Source organism: Diuraphis noxia, unplaced genomic scaffold (genome assembly GCF_037042655.1).
Source record: "Diuraphis noxia isolate RWA-SAM2 unplaced genomic scaffold, SU_Dnox_SAM2 contig0003, whole genome shotgun sequence".
NCBI lineage: Eukaryota > Metazoa > Arthropoda > Insecta > Hemiptera > Aphididae > Diuraphis > Diuraphis noxia.
This window is the reverse complement of record NW_028301713.1, coordinates 65,353,692-65,377,709: the sequence shown is the minus strand read 5'-3', so window position 1 is coordinate 65,377,709 and position 24,018 is coordinate 65,353,692. Positions and strand designations below refer to the sequence as shown.

The 24,018-nt window shown below is 32.2% G+C and overlaps 1 protein-coding gene across 2 annotated transcripts in view; it reads right to left on the bottom strand.

The window, feature by feature from the left end:
- LOC107164313 (uncharacterized) overlaps window positions 1-16,572 on the bottom strand; it is a 103,736-nt gene extending 87,164 nt beyond the window's left edge. For both annotated transcript variants that reach the window (XM_089222694.1, XM_089222695.1), the window contains exon 1: window positions 16,223-16,572. The gene's annotated coding sequence lies outside the window, so the exon portion shown is untranslated. The remainder of the gene's footprint in view (window positions 1-16,222) is intronic.
- Between the last annotated feature and the right edge of the window lie 7,446 nt (window positions 16,573-24,018).

Sequence of the window (24,018 nt, the reverse complement as noted above, 5' to 3'; positions counted from 1 at the left end):
CCTTTCTCTCATGTCTACATAACTATATATCCCCACAAAAACTGGAAAACTTACAAAAGTAATGGACATAAAATCCAATAAGATACTTTTGGACTATATCTACGAAACTTTTAAAAACACAATTTTCAACCAAATAAGTAGTTTTGTGAGTTTTATAATTTGCACTTCCGATAGACATTCCTCGTTATTATTTTTGACATTATTTAAAATTTATAAATTAAATTTAACATCATTTTTTTACTAAAATTATTTGAACTCTCGTGATTATATAAATTAAACTAAAAAGTAATATTCTTAAGAAATCTTTAATGTGTATTGTTTTACGATCACCTAAGATAATACCTACCGTTACAGTTTATTGTATTTATTTATTGTAATTATTATAATATTATACACTAAACGCATTATTAGTTATTATTATATTTGAAGAGCTTTTTAGTTTGTTTTTTTTTTCAATATTAGATATACTTTGTAATATATCATATAGTTAATAATAACAGCGAATAGCTATTAACTGACAACAGTACTGATCATTATGTCAAATCGATTATTTCCATTTATTATTAAACTACCTATATATGATAGTAATATTATTTCTGCTTAAATTGTAATTTAATTTCGCTGATTAATTGCTACATAGTGTACACTAATTAAAACAAATGTTGAGAATCAATTATGTATAAGCACATGTTGTACATTATAAAAAATAAGAAATCTGATATTTTAATTAGGACAAATATCAGAAATTGTTTAAAAGAGATTTCAGTATTCACCTTACCGAATGAAATATTCGTATCAATTACGAAGTCAAAACTTTCCACTCAATGGCTATTAATGTTTTTATTTACAATATATTTAAAAACAATGATGCTGCATATAAATAAAGACAAACAAACTTATTTAAATTTCAAATCAAATTTTCCCTCTATAAGACCCTGTTTTTCATTCGTTTACTCTCCACCCTCGCACCCAACGCTTATCGTTTTTACTTCTTTTAAATCGGCTGCACGCGGTCTCTTCCAATTCCTAACTCTACAATGGGATGAATGAGAGGGTGAAAGGCGGTTCACCATTGTTGTTTTTTTAAATGGTTTTTAGTATTTTATATCGATACTGAATAATGAAGTGACTATTATTTGCGTTTTGGAAATTGTTTCTCTGGTCCCCTGTACTTTTTACCATTTCTCCCACCCCTAGTGCTAGTATAATAACATATCAAAAAATAATATAATACAACCCCAGCGGTCCGATCCAATTTTGGAGTACGTTAAACAATTATTTTGGAGACCGGACAACAATAATACCTCCTACCCCTGCTCCTCATATTTTGCGGAAAATTGGATTCCGAGGAAACTGTTTTTTTTTTTTTTTTTTTTTTTTATCAATTTTTGACGACGCCCGCAGGGCTCAACATTTACATAGGACCTTTTATGTGTGTACATGCGGGTATACGAAAAGAGTGTACTGTGTGTATACACCCAATTCAGCAAGCACGTTCTGATCGCAAATTGAAAAGCCAATTTCTGGTTTCCTATTCCTTGGGAGAACAGCTGCATTGTCACTGATCGAAGGTAAACGGACGAGGGAGAATCCCTATTTAAATGCGACACCGGCCCACTGACCCACGGGGCCTTTACCGGAATTCTCATATAAAATCGAATCCGATCGTCTTGGGAAATTCGTTTCGATTGCAATAGTGTACCGCCGAATAAACAATATAAATCTCTCGATTTTACACAAAACTACAAAGTTATTTAGGGTAGGAGATACGTTATAATTGAAAATGGGGGGATGTCGCGTAATATCACCCTAGAGACGTTCTAAGCGTTTTAAACGGTAAATTAAAAAAATGGGACGAAAGAAAAGAATAAGAAGTCTCGGACATAACTATATATTATATATATATATATATATATACGGCACTTTTTAATATCGTCAATATCCTGTACAACGCACAGCCCTGTTTGCAAACAATATGCCTCGCGTTTTCGGTATATTTTTTAATATTGTATTCGACGAATAAACCGTTCATAAACCGAAACGCCCAGACGGTTTTCCTTTTTTATTATTATTATTATATATTTTATATGCATTTCTTTCGTTCTTACCCTGTTCTTTCTCTTACGACGCGCCACCCTCTCTCTCTTGCACACACACACTGCCTTTCCATATGGTCATACTGATGGTAGGGAAACCATGGGAGAACTGAGGAAATTACTTTTGCCAATTTTACATTACATGGTCGCCATGCCACGACGCAATAACCGCCAAAAAGTTTGTAATAATATACACTCTCGAGGCTCCGGAAAAGGGGTGAAAAACGTATATTCAATATAACATATAATATCAAAAGGATATAAAAACAACATCGAAATTCTATTTTGTAACTTTCGATTCGTTATTGAGTACGATATAACCGAGATAACGTAAAAGGACACCAATTAATAATAAACAAAATCGGAGAACTCGCCTGCTGTATATTAGGTTTCGAATGTCCCTCACCAATCCTCATTATTATTACCTTAGTATTTTATTAATTCGGTATAAGTTGAACTAATTTTTGTCATAAACATTGCTTAGTATAACTGCGTATCTATTACCTATCGCAGAACTCGTAGAACAGTGTGATTAGGTTCAAGGTAAAGCTTAAGATTAATTTAAATATTTGGACACTTTGATTTTGTAGAGAAAGTATTAATGACAGGTTTGCAATAACAAAACGTAGTTGTAATTGTTTACGGTTAATATTATTTCCATTTAAAATTGATCACCTTAATTGTTTTTTTTTTTTTACATTCAATTTTGAAAAAATTTAAACTTTATTGCTTACCTATAAAAAAATGTTTACACAATATATTTTCGATATTGTAAAATTTTAAAATTTTTTTAAGAATAACCTTAAGGAACGTTTTATTTAATTATCAAGTCTAAATTAAATACATATTTATGTTAACAAAAGCTGAACTATAACAAATTACATAATTTCAAGTGCCAATATAAATATCTTAAAAATCAAATTAAGTTTAGCTTTATTATTTTGATAATTAAAACAAAAGAAATTATTACTTTTAATTAAAATAATGCATTTTCAAACTTTTAGGGCTAATATATTTAAAATTACAACAAAATAACTAAAATCGTTTGAGACAAAAATTAATAAAATTGTGTAAAAATGTAATTTTTTTCAAACTGTATTATAAAATAATTTATACACTTCTTATTAATAGCCTCATTATAGCATAATGCATAATTTAATAAACTTAACTCAAACTTGTAAAAAATAATACAAATAATACTTATAAATAAGTTTAATGCGGTATTAAAACTATTTCTTTTATATTTAATTTTATTCGATAATAATATTTATTCCTGTATAATCAAATGATTAGTTAAATCACGTTTTTATGAACTGTAGTGACATATTATTCTTAGCTTTGGGACTTCATCATCTAGTATAATTAATACATATGATTTCCTGTCATTTTCACTTAAGCTGACATTCTCAACAACGCCATGCACATTGTGTAGATATAATGAGAACTACATTAGATGCCAAAGAAAATGTCTTCGAACAGTCACATCGTTAGCATCTTTCCATTAACGTAATATAACAATAAATGAACAACATCATATATTTATATAGGCTTATATATTTTCTAACTAAGAACTGTAACACATTCTTCTCCGCAAACATTAACGTACTGAATATGTTGAAAAGATGATAAATATTTTTGCTAAATTGTACAGTTTATGTATAGTGGTATATATTTTAATTTGCATGATTACATTTTTTGAAGATACAAATACAACAAGGAAAAATTTAATATTCTAAATAATTATCCTAAACTTTAATATTTTTCAAATACTTAAGTGAAATATGAGTATAATAAAGTGAATTTTAAGACAAAACGCCATTTATGTTAATTACCAAACCCGTAGAATTGACAAAAAATTAACGTGCAGTGCATTATACTGTATACGTCTGTGCTTACATATTATCGATGTAGATATATACATCTTATAATACGATAGTAATAGTATGCTTGGTACACCTAACCTAGCTATTTAAAAAATAATCCTCCATGTCACTGAGTTTGGTCCGATTCGGTCACGTCAATGATGTTGTGACTAACTATTTTTCTAGCGTTAAACGATCAAACATATTAGGAAAATCTATATTTTTTTTTCACAAATACAATCGATAAGTCTCGAAAACCTACTCATTTCTCCGAGTAATTCACTCCCGTACCATTGCGCGCTGGTCGATAGACAATTTAGATTAAATTCGGCCAAACTAAAAACCGATTGACATTGTTCAGAGTGAGAGGCAGAGAGTGCGAGAAAGAGACAGTGAAAACTGAGACGACGGTGGAGAAAGATCGCGGACAATACCACCAAACTCCATTAATACGCTTAACGGTGCGGAAGAGAAAGACGAATCACGCGCGCGGCGAGGGACAAAATGAGCGAAAGAGAGACTGCGGGAAGTGATGCAGGGAGGTGGAAAAAAGGATTCCAATCGAATTTAATTATAAATATTTTTAATTATCACTCCAGCAGTCGTGTAGTAATAACGCCCGCATGGTCCGCAAGCGCGGATCACACACAAAAGGAGGGAAAATAATTAAAAGCAAATGAAATTAATGATCTTTTCTATATCCTCCTCCTTCTCCTCTTCCTCGTCATCTTGGCATTACCACACCGTGGCCCAGCCCTTCACCACTCTTCACCGCTCTTACTTGTCAAACTAACCATCTCCCGTGCATATCCCGTCACCAGATTAGCTGAAACATATCTAGTTGCAACTTATATGGCGTGCGCATGATAGCTGCACATATTACATATTATAACACCATTGCCACGCAGATGTAAATCATTATCATATTTATATACGCCTAGGAGGGAACGTGAGGCCATGATGTTTATTCCCCGCAAACGGGTTAGTAATTTTTTTAAACGTTGTGCCCGAACTCCAAAGCAGAGGTTTTTTTTTCATGACCGCACATCCAATTAAATCTATTGTAATGTATAATTTATAGTTATAAGCAATTTAATGTCATAAAATTTCAAATAATTTTAAAATAGAAGTAGGTCACGAAATATAAATTAAAACCATTGCATGTGGCGAACACTGTCATTTTTTAAAACAACGTGTTATTGTGGGTATATAACTGAGTTTATATTATAAATTATCGATACTTCACCGTACGAGGACTGACGAGGCATATAGGTATACTATCAATACAATTTATTTTTACGACAGCCTGTCCACTTTGGACCGATTTAAATGTATACGTCATGGTGCATTGGTGTGCATAATACAAATATACAATTATGTCATATTACAATAATATTTAGATGTCAAACCGAGTTGTTTTCACCTGGACGGAAATCGAATTGTCGTTAAATCGCAATACGCGTATAACATCGTTATTCATAATATTATACAATAATGTACCATGTGCCTGCATTAAGTGCTACCCGAGATAGATCGCTATTAACGGAGAGACATTTAAAATAAACCGTAGTAAACGGGGTGAAAGCTCGTGTACGGAAAGCCCGGCGTATATATATATATATAGTGATGATTTTCGAACAATATCGTCCAGACTCTTGAATTCTGGCGGCGTGCACAACGTAGCTGTATATACCGGTCGACCTAGAGTCCGACTCGTGTTTGAGTACACGACGGATTCCATTTGTCGTATATAACAGAATTGCTAAGGATTTGTCGATAAATAAAAGATACGTGGCCGTGGAAATTACCTGACCACGTGGGGTGCTTGGCTGGGTGGGGGAGATAAATGAGAAAACTGACGATCGGATTGTTGATTGGTCGTCGAGCAAAATATGCTGTGATGGCGAACGAGTGGGGTGAGGGGGTACGAGCCACAAGTGTGACAGGACCAAAAGCAATTACCCTCTACCAGTCGCCGCCACCGCCGCCACTCGCTGTACCGCCGGATTTCACCCACTCGTTACTCAACTATAGATGGCCGACTACGGTACGTGTCCACCAAATTAGCTCGAGTTTGGCAAACCTCTTATTACATTCAATACTCTCCGTTTCTACCTCCAAACTAATACCGATTTAAGATTTTTTTCCACGAGAGTTGTTATAACATTTACAAAACGAGTGTAGGTAACGGAATACCGCTTTTCGACAATAGCCCAAACTCACCACACAATATTTTATACGGCTGCAATTATACGTCCAATAGCAAATAATGTACAAGTATGCATTATCTATTATACACACACGTTATACGCCGTATTGGTATTATGAACTTCGCGATGAGACATTGAAAACTATTCATTGATTAGTATGTTATTTACTTATGATTGTGTGCATATAATCACAAGACGTACGACTAAAATATACGAATCTGTATTGTTTTCTTAACCCCGAGACTTTAACCTCTACCACGCTAATACGCTAATGGCTATTTGGGAAAACAATTTTTAAATTTTTTTTAAAAAAAAGCTTAATTATTTGGTAAAGACAAACAAAATATAGGTAGGTAGTAATATAATATAATATATTAAACAACAACACGAGAATTCGATAACAGCGGTAAATAATCGAAATAACTATGAAAGCATTAACAACTAAGTGTTTGTATTTGTTTTCTACTCCTCTCTAGCGCGTATTCAGTTTCAAGATAGTGTTAATTGACACGTTCGTAATTTTTTTTTTCTGATACGTGACGGCACTTAGGTATCCCTTATCCTACACCGATACATAAACAATATTATTCTTTTTCCGCTCTCCGGAAGTATACCACCCACCTCACACTCCCATCTTATCCATCCACCCATCCGCTATATAGGCCGACCGTATATCAACTCCACGTATTTGTATACACATAATATATAATATGTTGTGTGCGTGTACAGACGACGAACGGCCGACGGGGTCTTATCTCCCACACCATTAGCATAAAACAGCAATTTTCCGTTTTACCACATAACCGGTCGTAAAGACACCACCAAACGAGAGCTGTTTACTTATTAAAACTCAATTACACGTCGAATGTGCGTTTAATTCCGCCGGGCTGCCACCCGAAATTCAATTACACGATGCTCTATTGTAATAATGACGGTAGAGGATGGAAAAAGTAATTTTGACACACACATAAACATACTTTTTACGAATATACGTATGGTCGATCGCGTTCATACAATCAGCCAACTAACTATACTATGTTACCGAACTAAGAACATTTAATCGTTTTCTATTTAATAATAAATAATAATTTTTCCTTAGTTGTTCCCACTTCACAATTGTACATTTTGTCGGTTAAAGTCAATCAACAATCAACAATTTACATAGGTACTATCAGAGAGTTCCGTATATTTAAAATCTAATTAATAAACTTCAAATTAGATAAAACGCTTTATTATTTGTATTTCGTACAACTTTTATCAATCATGCATAATACATTTAAATGTATATACTAAATTAAAACTAAACATATTATTATACATTATACACATCTATACCGGCAACAATTTCGACAACAAAAACCGAGTAAGTGACTGCTGTATAGTGATTAGTGAGTGCCGAGTGTAACTCATCATAAAGTATAGGTCACTAATAGATGTTAAATTTGAGTTTAATGATAAAACGATTACGAGTGGAAACCAACCAATATTTAAAATAATTTACAATTTTGTCGCTTAAAAGATGTCAAAGTACTATTTTCTCTCTCACACACACACACAAACTCTGTCTCTATTCCATACACAACATCGAACATTTTCGTTCATCAGAATACTAAACATTTGTCGTTGAATTCAATATAAGTAAATTGACTATTATCAAATATGAAGTTGAGAACATTATCTATGTTTGATGGTTTATTACAATATTTCAATTTTTCTGCAATATTATATGAATATTTTTAAATGCCTCATAATTTATATACCAACTCACGACTTGTATAAAAATTGAAATACCGTGAAATATCCAACGTATCTAATTACGTTAAATAAAATAAAATGCTAATTTTCCTTTGCTGCAGGACATATGTATATGGCAGGACGCAGGAAACAAACAAATAATACGCTGATATCCTCACAAGTACTTTAATATAATAATACCTATATACATTAACAGTGAATAAAACTTAAATTCTGATCGCAAGACAAAAATTATTATATCGATATCATATACTGAATTATTTAATAAATTAGCAGCTTTAAACAATTGCGTATTATCGCGGAAATGAGACGGTACGCTTTGTATGCGATCCAACTCAAAATTGGCGTGCTACATTACAAAAGTGTAATAAAAAAAATATATTATATTACTGACTGTAAATAAAAACTGAAAATTGTTGTTCATATATAAACAGACAATACAAAGAAAAAAAATGTATTTGTTCGTCAAAAACACTATTAATAAAATATATAATAATATGAACACAAGACAGTCTTAGTTAAAAACTATTAAATCATTGAAATCTACGTACCTACTTATTATTCAACTATCAAAGTTTCATCAATAAATCCCCATGGCACTTAACTTGTAGTTAACCTTATGCAGGTTGTGTGGATGTGTAATTTAATGATAAATTAAAAGCAATTTATATTCTTAAAAAAGATTATAAAATAATAATACTTAATAATATGTTAATAATTTAATAGTTATATTTAAGTAATGATTACTTACATTTAAGGCAAATTTAAGAACAAAAATAATACGTAAAAATTACAGTTTTTTGATTTTGTTCATAAACTTACTATCCATTACTATAATTATGGTTATCACATGATATTTATTGTGGAACTTAAAAATAAAAAATATTAGTACTTCGATACTAGCTTGAATTGATTTCAATATAACTCTCATTCATTAATGACAAATATAAAATTATCGATTATAATCATTTTTGTACTAGACGTGGATCGATTGTATACTAAACAAATCCAAAAGGTGTGCGAGATGTCCCGATGAATTACAAATCTCTCAATAGCATTTTTTTTAGAGAAATATCACCTTTTAAATTTCTTGTTCATTGACTCGGGATTTCTAAATATGCCAATTTACGACTGTCCTTTCAATTTGAGAAAAAATAATCATACGATTTTCAGTACAGCCGTCATTTGGCTTCGATGTTCGTGCATTCTGGGCATCTCGTTATATGTTCGTCCAAACAGCGCCATCGCCGATCGTTATATATATCATGTTTCCCCTTACTACCCCTCGTTCTAAATTACATTCAGTTGTTGTTGCTTCTCGTTATAGTAAATGGCACAATGTCAAACATGGTCTTGGTTTTTATACTTTTCTCTACCGATGTTTTTCTCACAACTCTTTTCCCCATCACACCCCATCGCACAATTGTATTTGTATAGAAATGTACGTTGCAGATATCTATAAATATAAATTTTCACTACAATACTATAGATCCTGATTCAAAGGTTGCGGTCAAAAAAGTATGAAATTTGACAGTTCAGTCCCATGGCGTGCGGGCTTCCAGTATTTTAAATTTTATTTAGCACACACAATCACACATTTACGTCACATATATAATACAAATCGTTCCGTTTTAACACTTTGCAATTAATAGCCATTCAAAAGGAAAAAAGCGGTTAAGGGGCGAAGTGAAAAGCGCGACTAAAAAAATCCATTAGTAAAATTTCACCATTTCCGCCCGAGGTCAAAATTAATTTACGATAATTGTTTTTTTCTCTTCCCCCCTCTCTCTCTCTTTCACTCTATCGCCTATCCCTCTGGATGCAATATAATATATATTTTTGCACGCCAAGTACTATACGTTACACGGGCATGCTAATTACGTATCGCAATTATTTTTCTTTCTTTCTTTCTATTTTTTTTTTTTTTAATTTCCTGTGTTTAATTAGCCCACCTCCTCGCAATTGCCACTACTGCTGCAACGATAATTCCACCGGTTCTTTTTATTTATACGGCCGACAACTATTATTATTATGCCTCGTTAACCCGGTGTATGCGATTATTAAAATAAACAATATAAAAGTTTAATCCCGAAATAAAAAATAACATTTGCACAGACATTTAAATTGGATTTTTTCCCTTCTCCACCAGGAATGTTTACTCGTTTGGGATTTTTACACTGCGGATGTTTTGATAGAGATGGAAATTTATAGTAACTCTAAAGAGACCACATGTCGAATGTATATGCGCAGAAGTATTGAAGAATTTTTATAGCTAAAATAACACCACATGGTACACATGTGTCACGGCAATCCAGACCATAATGTCAGGGGTAAAGTGAAATAACATTATCATCGATCAATCGATGCCAACAGCATCTATTGTTCAGTGAATTGTCGGATTTCAACAGAGTAGATATATAATAATGCAATGATCTCTTAAACTAATATTTTTTTTTAATTGCATTGTTAGTTACTAGTTTTCTATTCAATTTTCAAATAAAAGACTTGAAATCTCAATAATGTTTTTAATTTAATGTAAATAACCTTTTTAAACAATTCGAGTTTATCCCTATTTACCACGTGACTATCATTTAAAACAACCCTCATATTTTTTGTATTTTTTATCAGTACAACAATGCTTTGCAATGTGATTACAACTATGACACATAAATGCATATAGGTACTCATCCTTATAGGGTTTAAATTATAAGAACAACCACATAACAATTACCAGATCATGAAATAATTAATTTAATATTTTAAATTCTAATCCAAATATAATGTGAAATTTAAAATAATGTAAATCTTACCTTGATTTATTATTATTATTATAATTTATAAAGCTTTTTATTTTTTCAAATAGGTATGCGTCATACAAATTAAAGCGACTATATGAAATCTAAGCTTCAGCTTGTATTCATTCATTTTATATTATACGGACTGAATTGTCAAGTAGAAAAGAGGGTAGATAATAGTAATTTTAATCCTGCCTGGTTCGTTTTCTCTTGTGTCTCCGCCTCGTCCCGTACCGTATTCAACCGGAAAACAACGGAACGCCAAAGTAACCCTTTCCTGGGAACAATAACTTTCCTCCCGCTCTCCGATTTAAAACAAGAGGAGGGTCAGGTCGTTTTCCGTTTAATTAAAACTAATCGGCCAGCTCTGATGATCGATTTAAAAGTTTCGCTAGTAATACCCGACATAATTAAAAGTTGTAAAGATAAAAAGTCACTTTGGGCTCAAGACTACTCTCGTTCTCTTTACACATTACAAACTTCAATAGATAAATAGATACAAGATGATTCGTTAAAATAAACTAATATTTAATTGTTAATGAATTAATGTGAAACATATTTTATAAGAAATTAAACTGAAGGATAACAATTTTACTACATAATTATGTAGATACCAGAAACTTTGTAAAAAATAAAAAAATAATAAAAGTAAGCCACAACATTAGTTTAAATTTTAAATATATTCAGTACGTAAAATAAATGTTAAAATTATTTATACCAATTATCAATGATATGGATGTTGAAAAAAATGTTTTAAAATCTATATTTGTTAATTATACACATTTTGAAAATATAATGTAAATAAGGTGCACGCAAATATATAAATCTTTATTTACTACATGACGAAAAACATAAACGGAATTGCGCCAAAATCTTAAACGAACCGCCCTGTATACACATATAAGCTCGTCGACACAGAGCGAGGTAATTTACATTCTAATTAAATCAGACCCACCTTCCTATCGCATCACGAGCCCCTCCACCTCGTTCAGCCGTCAACGTCGCCCGGATAACTTCTGTAGTTGTTATATTTAATTGGGTTCTTCTAGTTAAATAAACTAAGTAACTTCGCTTTCCGGACCGGGAATCAGAAGAAAAGGGAGAAAATACCTTTAGCTAATGAGGTTCCTAAAACTGTGGGGTAGAAAGGCCGGGTGGAGTTTATTTACCGGATTAAAAACAACTACAGACAGTCCAAAATAGAAAGAAGGGTGCGGAGAACGGTTTTTTGTATAAGGTGGAGGCCCATAACAGAACTTTACATACACTCAATCTACCACACAATACATAAAATCACCACTAATGAAAATCGAATATCCAAAAACTTCATCATAGACACTTTTTAGGAAGACTATCACTCAATTTCGTTATAAAAATAAGATGGAAACAATAAAGTAAAGAGTATTCATCGCCGTGCGTTTGAATTTAAGGCTTTAAATATAGGCAGGTACGCATGTAAAACAATTTAAATAAACAGAAAAAATCGTCGTTAAATAATAATTGGGTTTGTTGACCGCAAATCCGTCTGTATTAAATTTCTCGTATATCTATACGTATTGTAATATTATTGAATTATTTCAATGAGTATACGGTCAACTCGAAAGTAAAGAAAAAAGATAATTTAACGTCGATACACTTCACTTGATTATTTATTTTTATAAAAAATTTGTTATAACATGTCATATCTATATTGGTACTTAGAGTATTATGTAAAAATTTAAGTAGGTTCTCAACACTATAATAATACTCTAATACAGGTACCTACCTATATTACATAAAGCATTTATATAAGAGAATAATAGACATTATAATTCTGATTACATTTTTTGTTTATTCAGCTGTTCACCTATTGTTTGTCCCAGGTATGTCCATTATTACGATTTTAATTAATTGCATATATTTTGTCATCAATAATAAAATCGATATGCGCAAATTTATCGAATGATTATAAATACGTTTAATACCAATTTTTATCTAATATGTAAAAGTACAATTATAAATTGAATTATACGTTTTTCGTTACGGCTAATCAATTATTATAATTGCATATTTGAATACAATTCTTTTAATCACGTAAATGTGTTAACAGGATGGCTTTTATTAAATTATGATTAATTAAATTTCTACGATGACATGCGTTTGAGTGTTTAAATCACTACCTACTTATAACCTCTTAGGCACCGTTCATTTACATTGATTCGACGGACAAACAACAATTGTTACAGACAAAGAGAGCTTAGACACCGCTGTGGTTAGGTTATATTTTTATAGGTACGATTGAAATATTTTAATCACCACCGTAAAATTATATTATTTTTCACATATTATTACAATACTCCTATACGTGCAATATAAACATGAGATGAGCTTTATGGCACGGGTATAGACACTATGGCGACGCTGCTGATGAAGTGTTTGTAAACAAATGATGACATTAAAAAGTCGACGAAAACCAATAAGTGCTACTGCCAAACATAAGCACCAACAAGTGGGGACATTTTTCTGGAGGGGAAGGGGGCTAAAACTATATCAGCAGCAGTGTAGCACAGACTCTGATAATTGATATTTTAAACGAAAATATGATTAAAAAACTGGTGGGGCTACGGATAAAACTTGTGAGCTAATCTTGCCCAAGTCTACCACAGTACCACCCCCTCACCCCCCCCCCCCATTATCGAAACTATGCGTCAAAATAAAAATCGCCAACCGACGAAATCGGACTCGACCGCCACCAGCTGAATTTCAGACGACGACGACGACGACAACGCCACTGTGCCGCGGCGCTTCGAGTCCGCGCGCGTTTCGGCCGGTTAATTGTTTTGCGCGCGGGGGTAATTTATACCGATTGTCTAACCGGCGGGCACCAACAATGTGTTTAATTAATTCCCGGTATTTCGTAATTATACGCGCGCCGCGGACGCACTCGCATCGGCCCGCGCCAGGCACACAATCCGTGTAATTGCGTTTTCGCACCGACCAACCGTTCCAACCCAACCCCGCAACCGCGTAGGCCCTCCCCCGCCGCGGCTTCACGCCGACGACCCACTGCTGTTTCGGCGGCGGTTATTAAAATTTCTCGCTCCTCTCCTCACACCCACTCCCCTACCCATCATAATCGACGCCGACGTTCGTCACACCGGCCCCGCGAGACCGATCCCGATCGCTCGTAGGTACCTATATGTGTATATACCGCGGCGACCGCGATCGTCGAGCTCATTCGCACAATGGCTCTTTGATTTCCATCATACACGCACACGATACACGTAATATTACAGAACACATTATTATACTATTTTATATATGACGCGAGTTTAGTATTGAGGCATAAGGTGGTATATCCTTTTTCGATCGACACACTATATATAATATTATACGCTGCACAGCGACTCGCTACCGTAATTAGGGCCCTTTTGTGCGCGTGTGCGTGTGATATTATATTATGCGTTCACGCGCGAGGGATAACGAACGCGCATTCAAAAAAGGGGGAAACCATTTTCGTTCTTTAATCGCGAGACGAACAACATAATATATTATAATATAATATACGGCGGACAATCCGAAAGAGACCTGCGCTACGCGCGTAAACAGGAGCCATACAGATTTCGGGTGAGTCTGAAATAATAATAGTAACCGTTTTTGTACATTTTTACAAAAGACCTTTTTCCGCTGAGACACGGCGTCGCCACCGCCACCATCTGGAGTCCGCCGATAAACGTCGGACCGCGGGAGAGGATATACACGAAAATGAAAATAAGAAAACGAATTTTCTCCTTCGACTGTGAGACACTGATTTTCACTTGTTCGTCACTTTATATCTCTCTCTTTCCCTTTTTCATCCCCTCCGATACGACAGATGTCCGACGATCCTCGCATAAATACTACACGAAAACATCAGATTCGACCCACGCGTTTATACACGACACCATAATAATAATAATGATAATGGTAGTTGTGATTTGCTGCTGCATTAGTCGTAAGCGCTATCGAATTTTATCCGTTCTATCTCTATTATACACGCGTGTTTGTCAAAACTTACATTCATCAATAACTATAATAATACATCTATAGTAATACATATTTTTTACATTAATTCTTTGATGTGACCAATTCAATTACTTGATTTATACTATATTATAGCTACATAATACGAAATGACGCAAAAAATGAGAAACAAATAACTAACGAATGGGTGTAAGTTAAGTTACGTTGAGCAGGAACCACCCTAGCTGGTTGTTTTTTACCACGTGATAATAACGTAAGTACGATGTAGCATATACCACTGCTCGGTTTAAAAAAAAAATACAGTTCCTTGAACCACGCGCGTCGATGGTCTATAAGTACTTCATGATGTTAAATTGTTTAATTTATTTAATATATTATACAATTATTGCACTTTTTTCCTAAGTAAATTAAATACCTTACTAGTCAGGTGCCTACTATTAAAGTAGTTATACACAATCTGACATCGTAATAAATTACAAAATGTTTGGTACTATATTTGTAGACAACATATGTGGTAATAAAATATTATTTTGTATATTGACATAGCTGCAGCATATTATTTTAAGTTGACTATTAATATTTATTATACCTATTTAATTATTTCGGAACAGATCTTCAGTGAATATATCGTAAATTCATAAAACGTAATAGGAAAAAACCTGTTTCCAGAGTTGGCCGTTTAAATTAACGAATCGTTAAAAAACTTATTATTACATACTTTTCGTCTTGAATCGAAATTTCAAGCAACGCATCGGCAATAACGTCTGATAAAATGTTATAAACCAGTGTTTAATATTTTTAAAGTTAGATTTTGTACTTATTGATATAAACTAATATATTTTACACATCAAATTCAAATAAGTGTCAATGATGAGAGTCCCATTATACTACCCGTATATATGGATAAGTGTAGAACGATATAAACGAGTTAAGAAAATACTACGATAAATGCAATTAATCAATTAAATCATAAGGTTCGGGAAGAGAATCAGGCAATTCCAAAATAAAAAAAAAGTGTTCAAGAGTGACTCCTTTGTCCCCCGGATGTATTCTGAAAAAACAGTCAGCTTTTTTTTTTATTTCACAAGACGACGACATTTTTAAGAAAACGTTTTAAATATCATTAAGCCTATGATATGTGTTTCGGAAAAGAATGTGATTTTAATTATTATTTTATTAGGAACCTACTTTTATTTTACGAGATTACCACTGCAAATGAGACGTATAACATAGACGGTCGCGTATTAATAATCACACAGCGTGGCGTATGGCCCCCGGGCTAAAATAATGAGTTTTTTCTGTACGAGGAAAAAACACTGTTCGTGATTGTTTTTTTATTGGTTTTAAATTAGAATTTATTCTATTATTGCGATGCATATAATATATGCGCATTTAGTTAAAATTATAATTTATATCATACCCACATGTACACCTATGTTCAATTTATCCTACACGGACAGCGTTATAATGGCAATAATATAATATAAATAAAAACGTCTTACCTGTTCTCGTTTCTGCAGCCGCGGCGGTCGATCGACTGCTCTCTTGCGTGTCCTCCGACTGAGTAAAAATGTCGCTCTTTTCGGACACGGTCTGAGAAATCAAACGAGACGGTTTTAAAAAATAATTTAAGGAAAATAATTATAGAAAAATTATATCGACAAACGACACACGACGATTGGCTGTGAATAATACACGCGTAGACGGGGCGCGACTAAACGAGTGAACGCGCGAACGGAACGCCGGCCGACGACTGAACGTGTGAACGGGCGACAAGACGAGCGCGAGACCGGTGCGGAGCTGAACCTGCGTCAAGAGATCGTACACGCGGGGCGCCGTGGTGCCAGACTGACAGACGTCGGCGGTGTGCGTGAGCGTGGCGACCCATCCGCCGTGTTCCCGCGCAAACCGCTTCGGCCGTGGTCGCTGTTGTCTTCGGAAACCGTCGCTGCGGCCAACTCCTGCGCCGCTGCCGCCGTAATTATATTATTTTCACTATCAATTATTAACCGACGTAATTTTTGGAGTCTCCCAGATGAATTTATTTTATTCCTAGTTTTCACTGTGATCAGGCACGTATTTAAGGGGTATGGTGGGGATGATAGCCCCCCCCTCCAAGCCTGTGTAATAGTCTATTTTGATAAGAGTGAGACATAAATTTCCGGCGTAAAAAATTTAAAAATTATAAGAATACAATATTATAATAATTTTTTTTTTTTGTAAATATAACAGCATACCGGCACTTATAATAAAAATGTATTATGGAGGATTTGGACTAGTCCTTCCCCCCCCCCCACCAAGATGATGTCCTACATTCCTGACCGTGATATACATCATAGCGATATCCAGACATCACCTATCTATAAAAATATAAAATATTATAATCCGGTGTTGGCAGGTTAGTCGTAATATTATATTGGTTCGAATACGACCTCGCAATAGTCAGACTATTACTTATATATTATAATATACCTATTAACCGGCAAAATTCCAAATTTGTTTATATCTGCCCACTCATTTGATACATCGATACATATCGAAAAATTACAAAACGTCTTAATATATTGTTCTTAATATTTTAAATTGATCTTCATAATGTTATGGACAATATGTTTTCTTGATCACTCGCATAATAATTGATCTGCGATCTTTTCTAGACATAAATGAAAAAACATTGAGTCTTAAGCTCAGATAATAATATATAGTGCGCGTGCGTTTAATGTGGTAACCTAAACGTGTTTCTGCCCAATTAAACATAATATATAATATCTAATCCAAATATACGATATACTTATACTCGTTGTAGGTATGTTATAATAATTTTAATTACACACTACATTTTCGTGAACGTATTAAATTTCACCGCATATTGATAATATGTATTATAATAACATGAATGAAATTAATTATAAACTGTTTTACAATAACTTGGGTGTTAATGGCTGTGGGGGGAGGTTATATGTTGTTTGTATTGCATTTTCCATTCGGACGCACACGATAATATAATATTATACTATACTTAGTTGAGTATACATTATGCCATAACCGTGCATGTGCCTAATATATTGCTTCCTCTTTGATACAACATTTAATAATCTTTTGTACAGTATAATGTACGTATAGGTATATCTAATGCCGAAATGTATCGTTGTATATAGCCAAGCCATATATAGGAAAGGGGTAGAACGATTTCGGTCGTAAATTAAAATACTTCGAATCAGTGTAGCGGCGCGCAACTGCGTATATCGCGGGATTTCTTTTGTACATAGTACCTATAAATATATTTAATATAATATACATATATGTGTGTATGTATGTAATGTATAATACGTATTGTGTGCATGCGTATGTTTACATTCGTCGTCACGGATATACACCACCTATATTATACTGTATATAATCCGGTAACTGTTCGGGATTACTCGCGTAATTAACATATTATATATTTATAAATTAAAACAACAGCGACGTATTATGTAGTATGTATATATTATATGTGTGCATATTATTATTCGGGCGGAGTTTAACGAACTTTAAAAAGCAGGTAAAACCGTTTCTCCGGAGATGTTTATCGCACTATTCGAAAACGTACATTAGCTACATAGTATTATTATACATAGACATATATATATATATAATACATCACTTGTATGAACTGAACGCACGCGAAGAGGTGTTAATCATTTTGCATTAATGGTAATAATAATAATAATACAGAGTAATCCAGTTTTTTTTTTTTTTATGAACCTACTAACGCTTAAATATTTGTACACGTTATGGAGTCTGCTCGTACCTACACATACAAACCGATAACAACTGTAAAAATTACATGTTTTTGTTTTACGAATATTGCTACCTACATAATTCAAATCGAAAACAAAACAAGAACAAAAAAACGGGCCGTGACCGGGCAATCTACGCTAACGATCGAGTGCATAATACATATTATGTATTTTTATATCGTATCGGTGTTCTTGTCCGTATACAGAATTCGTTTCGGGTTATATTATATTATATCATTTTAATTTATAATATAGATCACTATAGAACACTGTCCTATATTTTCTCTTATACGGCTGCATATATGACGCGTTATTACATAGGACGGGCGAGGGGACACATGAGAGGTTTAAGAAATACACAAGCACTCTTCAGATGATTGAAAAATCACCACCCTCCATCATCGCGGAAACAGCAAAACAAATACTAATATATATTTTAAAGGTGCATTTTATAACACTATACTATGCATAATTGAATTTTGACTTCGTTTATAATTATATAGATGCCTGCGACCTGCGTAATACTATATAATTGTATGTACTCCCCCTCCCCCCACCACCCGAACGCCGCGCCAACAACCGACTGTAATATCGCACACAGTGATAATATTATACTATAAATTATAATCGAATAGTGATGTTTGAGTGGAAATAACGAAATGAATATTCCCGGAGTCCTGATAGCCAACAACGCTTCCAAGTTCCGTCTATATTGAATCGACAAGGTCCCCTGTCAGCGCGAGCACACTGAAACTATAATATTACTACTTTGTATATTGTATGATCATTTTAAAAAATCAACAACGTTATTTATCATATAAATCATTATTGTTTTCTGAGAGGAAATGGCATTGGGGAAATCACTATCATAGATCGACTGCACGTTGGCTACCCCTGAAGTTATGTATACGCATATTATATACGATATACATTATACTATTTTAATATTCTATACGGATTTCGGACTGTTCCTAGAGTATTAAACATCAGTCATCGTGGATCGGACAGCCTTCGATTTTTCTGATGAAGAAAAAGTACGCGTGGAAATTACTCGACCAATACTGCGCACCCTAACTCACCCGCCCACCCACCTGACCACTGGTGAAGAGACTTTAATAATGATATTATTAACTGCTATACGGCAATATTATATATTGCAGACGTGTACCTCTACCAAAGGCACGCAGTTTCGTTCACTGTACAACCGATTTATACATTATACAGCATGCTCACCCCTTTTTTCTTTAATAATGAAGTTATTCAAGATTTTTGGAATCTTTAAATATACTCAAAGACCATGTTTTCAAATTTATTGTAAATTATTTGATGTGTCAAAATCAAAATTCGAACGAGTAGTTTTCTAGTTATTAATGTTTGTACTAAGGATAATAATAGTTCTTAAAAAAACGTTTTACAAAAGTACACGTACAGTATACATGTACTATTGGAACTAGTATTTATGATACTTAGGTCGTTTTTATAAATTATTTATGTTGATATAGGATTAATATTAATGATTAATATTTTCATATACACCATAAACCACATATCTTATAAACCTAAACCCATGGACCTTTATCCTTGAAACACAAAGTTAAACAACTCAAAATCTTATTATTATTATTTTGATTAGTAAAAATTTGTAAAAAATTGGGATTCTCATTTGAAAAACAAAAGTTTGTATCGCCACAGGACATTCTTTAAGTGGTACAAAAAACTCACGAATTTGAAAATATGATCTTTGAGTATATTTAAACGTTCCAAAAAACATAGGGGGGTGAGTAAACTTGGTGAATCACCCTGTACACATCGCGATGTCTTAGCAGCATATGTAGTGGCGTGCTTACGTGTTCGCGTGTTATCGTCATCGTAGTCAATGTACATGGATAGTGGTGGTTGTATTAAAGAATAATATTCAGTTCAGAGGTTCTCAGTAGTTCAGTGCCTTAGCTGGTTAATATTGTACGTCGTATATATAAATATTAAATACATTATCTACAATAGAATACGTAGGCACTCAAAATAATAACGACCAATGATAATAATAATATTACTATTATTACTATATTAGTAGATAATACATAGGTATAACCGAGTGAAACTAGAAAATTTCATTAGGACAGCCCAAATTATAAATATGAAAAAAATTCTAATTGTAAAATAAATTGTAAATGTTATTAAGTCAGTATAATCTCACTGGCCTGACTATAGTAGTTAGTTTCGTCTATATGTTGGTATATTATAATTACTGCTGCTGTATGAACTTATGCGATCGCTGCTATTACTACACATATTCTATACTTACGTTTGGTCGCAGTGACAAAATGGTGTGGGCTGCAGTATCGTATTGATGTGGATGACTGGATGGTAGTGATCACGTATGGTCTTAAAAAAATTACTGTTTTGCCAATTTTCACCTCTGTCGGGTAAATGAATCAAACCTGGTCAGAAACAGCCTTTTTAAATGAGAAAATCAGTCTTAGTAATATTATTTTGCATCTAAAATGTATCGATGTTGATAAAGTATGATTGGTCCACGTAATGTGGTATATGATTTTGCCAATAATTAAACATTCTTTTTTTTTTAATCATGCAAACTATTAATCTTTAAAACAATTACATGGGTGGCATTAGGGTGGCAGTATTGTGCTAAACAGTTCCCACCCGTTCCCGGTATATAAAAGGGGGAAAAAAAAATTACATAAACTATAATAAATATTACATAAAATTGTAAAATTAGCTAGGTGAAATACATCAGATTATATTCTTTAAAGTCTAATTATTAACTGCTCATACGTCATATACAAATTACAAACACACAGGTTATTGGTATTAAAGACAAATAATTTTATATTATTATTTTATTATACTATTTTTTTTATTCGGGGAAATGCCTTACGGGAATATCATCTGTTAGTTGTTACCATGTCTAACATAATATCAGTATAGTTTATTAGTATTTATAGTATTCCAAGGACGTTATACATAATGTACATAAAAAAAAATTAGCAGCTACCTATATAAATATGCCAATTTATGTTTTTTTTTTTTTTTATAATCGATAAATGAGTATTATTTGTATTAAAATCATACCAATAAGTAATATTCGATTAATACTTTTTTTCTCAGATTTATTTCACTGTTAGTTGAAAAATGTAGTCTAAAATATTTCATTTTAATATCAAGTTACTTGAAAAAGTTATTTATTTCAAAAATTTAAACTGAAAAACTTTATTATTATCTATAATTTTAAATTATGTTGATGAGTTTAAATATTACAAGCATAAACTTATAGAAATGGACGAAACATTAGGTATGATAACGCTTGCAAGTGGGTGGAGCTTGTTACAAGGATTGAGCGTTAAAAAATCGTGGGAATAATTTTGAATATTTAAATATATCTATAATATTACTAATATATATATATATATATTACTTATAGAAATTATGAACGATTATAAAAATATTATTTTTAGACGTAGGAGATATCATTACTTATTAGAATTTAAATTTCTACTATCATAGTATCACAAATAATCGTCTCATCATTTAGAAAATAATACAATTGAACCATTGCTCTAATTGGCTGTCCTCGGAATAGTGCCATTTCTCTCACGCTTATGATAAAACTCTTGCTATCTCTCTTAATCCATTTGGCACGACCACGCCTCTCAGTCCTCGGGGAAAATGTTCGGTCTATTTGTTTAAGTCTATGATTACAAGCTTATATAACATTGTCCATTGAAATAAAGTATGATTAGATCATTATTTTTATTTTATTTTAACAGATTGCCTGGTTATATATATTACATTATATACAAATATAAAGGTAGGCAGTAGCTTGGATGTAAGTGAAAATAGAATCTCAAAAAAATATAGTATAGTTTTATGATCAATAAAAAGTTAATTTCTTTTACAGCCAAACATAAGATTATGATACAAGTTTTAATTATTTTCAATACATTATTATTTGAACGATATAACATTATAAACTATGACATTGTATTATATAATAAACCTAATGCTATTTAGTATATTTACATACAGTTAAGAAATTAGAGGTATAATATAATAGTAATAAAATACTCTATTACTATATTTAAGGTATTTTTATCACAAGGAAAAAATAATATTTTGTTGGATTTTTATTTCCATTTTTTATAAAGTAAAAATAGTTTGTAAAAACTCTTCAAAAATTAATATATATAGTTGTATAACAACTTCTTTATGTTGTAATTGGAAAAACATGTCTAAAAATTATTTAAAAACTATGTCGGTATTATAAACCAACTGCAGTTAATGAACTCTGGCGAATTTCTATTTTTGTTTAAGAAACTGTTTATAATATCCTTATATAACATATAATTTTAATTTACATATCTATAAGAAATTCTATTATTATGTTTCACTTAAAAAATAAACGTAATATTATTGTATTATGTATGCTTAAATACTTAAAAACTTTTCACATCGCATTTATTAATAATATAAGTGCATATTATAATCTTAAACTTAATAAAAAAAATTTGAACCACAACGATCTCATTAATGTTTTACAAAGGAAAAACCAAATTAATTAACAATGATATTTTTTAGATTGAGTGCGTGTCATATAGACAACAATGTCTACTTGGCAATCTAGTTGCAGACGATTTATATATCTTATTCATTTTTTGATGTCGTATTAAAATTTGTGTTTTTCTTAACTAACAGTGAAATAAATATGTTAAGATTATAAACATTATCCCAATTTTAATCTTTAATCAAGACATGTTTGTAGCATTTGGTATGTATATTGTTAACAGTTTATGTTAAGTGTTATATGTTAATTATAAATTATAATTTTATAAAACAATTCATTTAAATAATTTGAAAAATATTATCCTTAGAAAATTAAAAATAGTTGTACAAAAAAAAAAAATAATAAGCTTAATTTGTGTGGTTGCCAAAAGGTTTGAGAAATTTATCATGTCTTTATACATTCAACCTGTCAATTAAAAAAATTAGGACACGTAAAAAATTGAGCGTAGTTAAATTACGAGTATTATTAAGTAAAGAAACGTTACATATTCATAATTATAGCTTATAAGTAATGACCTGTATCGGATGTATCATAAATACATTTTTTTTTCATTCTTCGTTATCTTTCAAAAAAATACATAAAAACCTTTTCTACTACATACATATTATATTTTTAATTAATTTCGGAAATTCAATAAATAATAATCAATTACGGAATAATAATAAAAATAAAAAACGAAATTTTAACAAGACGCTGTACCCATTATTGTTTTATCGATGTACGTATTTAACTTATATAGGAGTTAACTTTCTATTAAATATTATGTATTATAGTGCGGACGAATAAATTTATTTTTATGTCATTTCGAAACATTGAAATGATATACTCCTCTCACTTTTGGACGACAATGAGAGAATTAAGAGGGTTATTGTGGAAACAAACGATTATATTTGTATACCACACACCTACAGGGTTAACAGAAAAATAGGGCAAA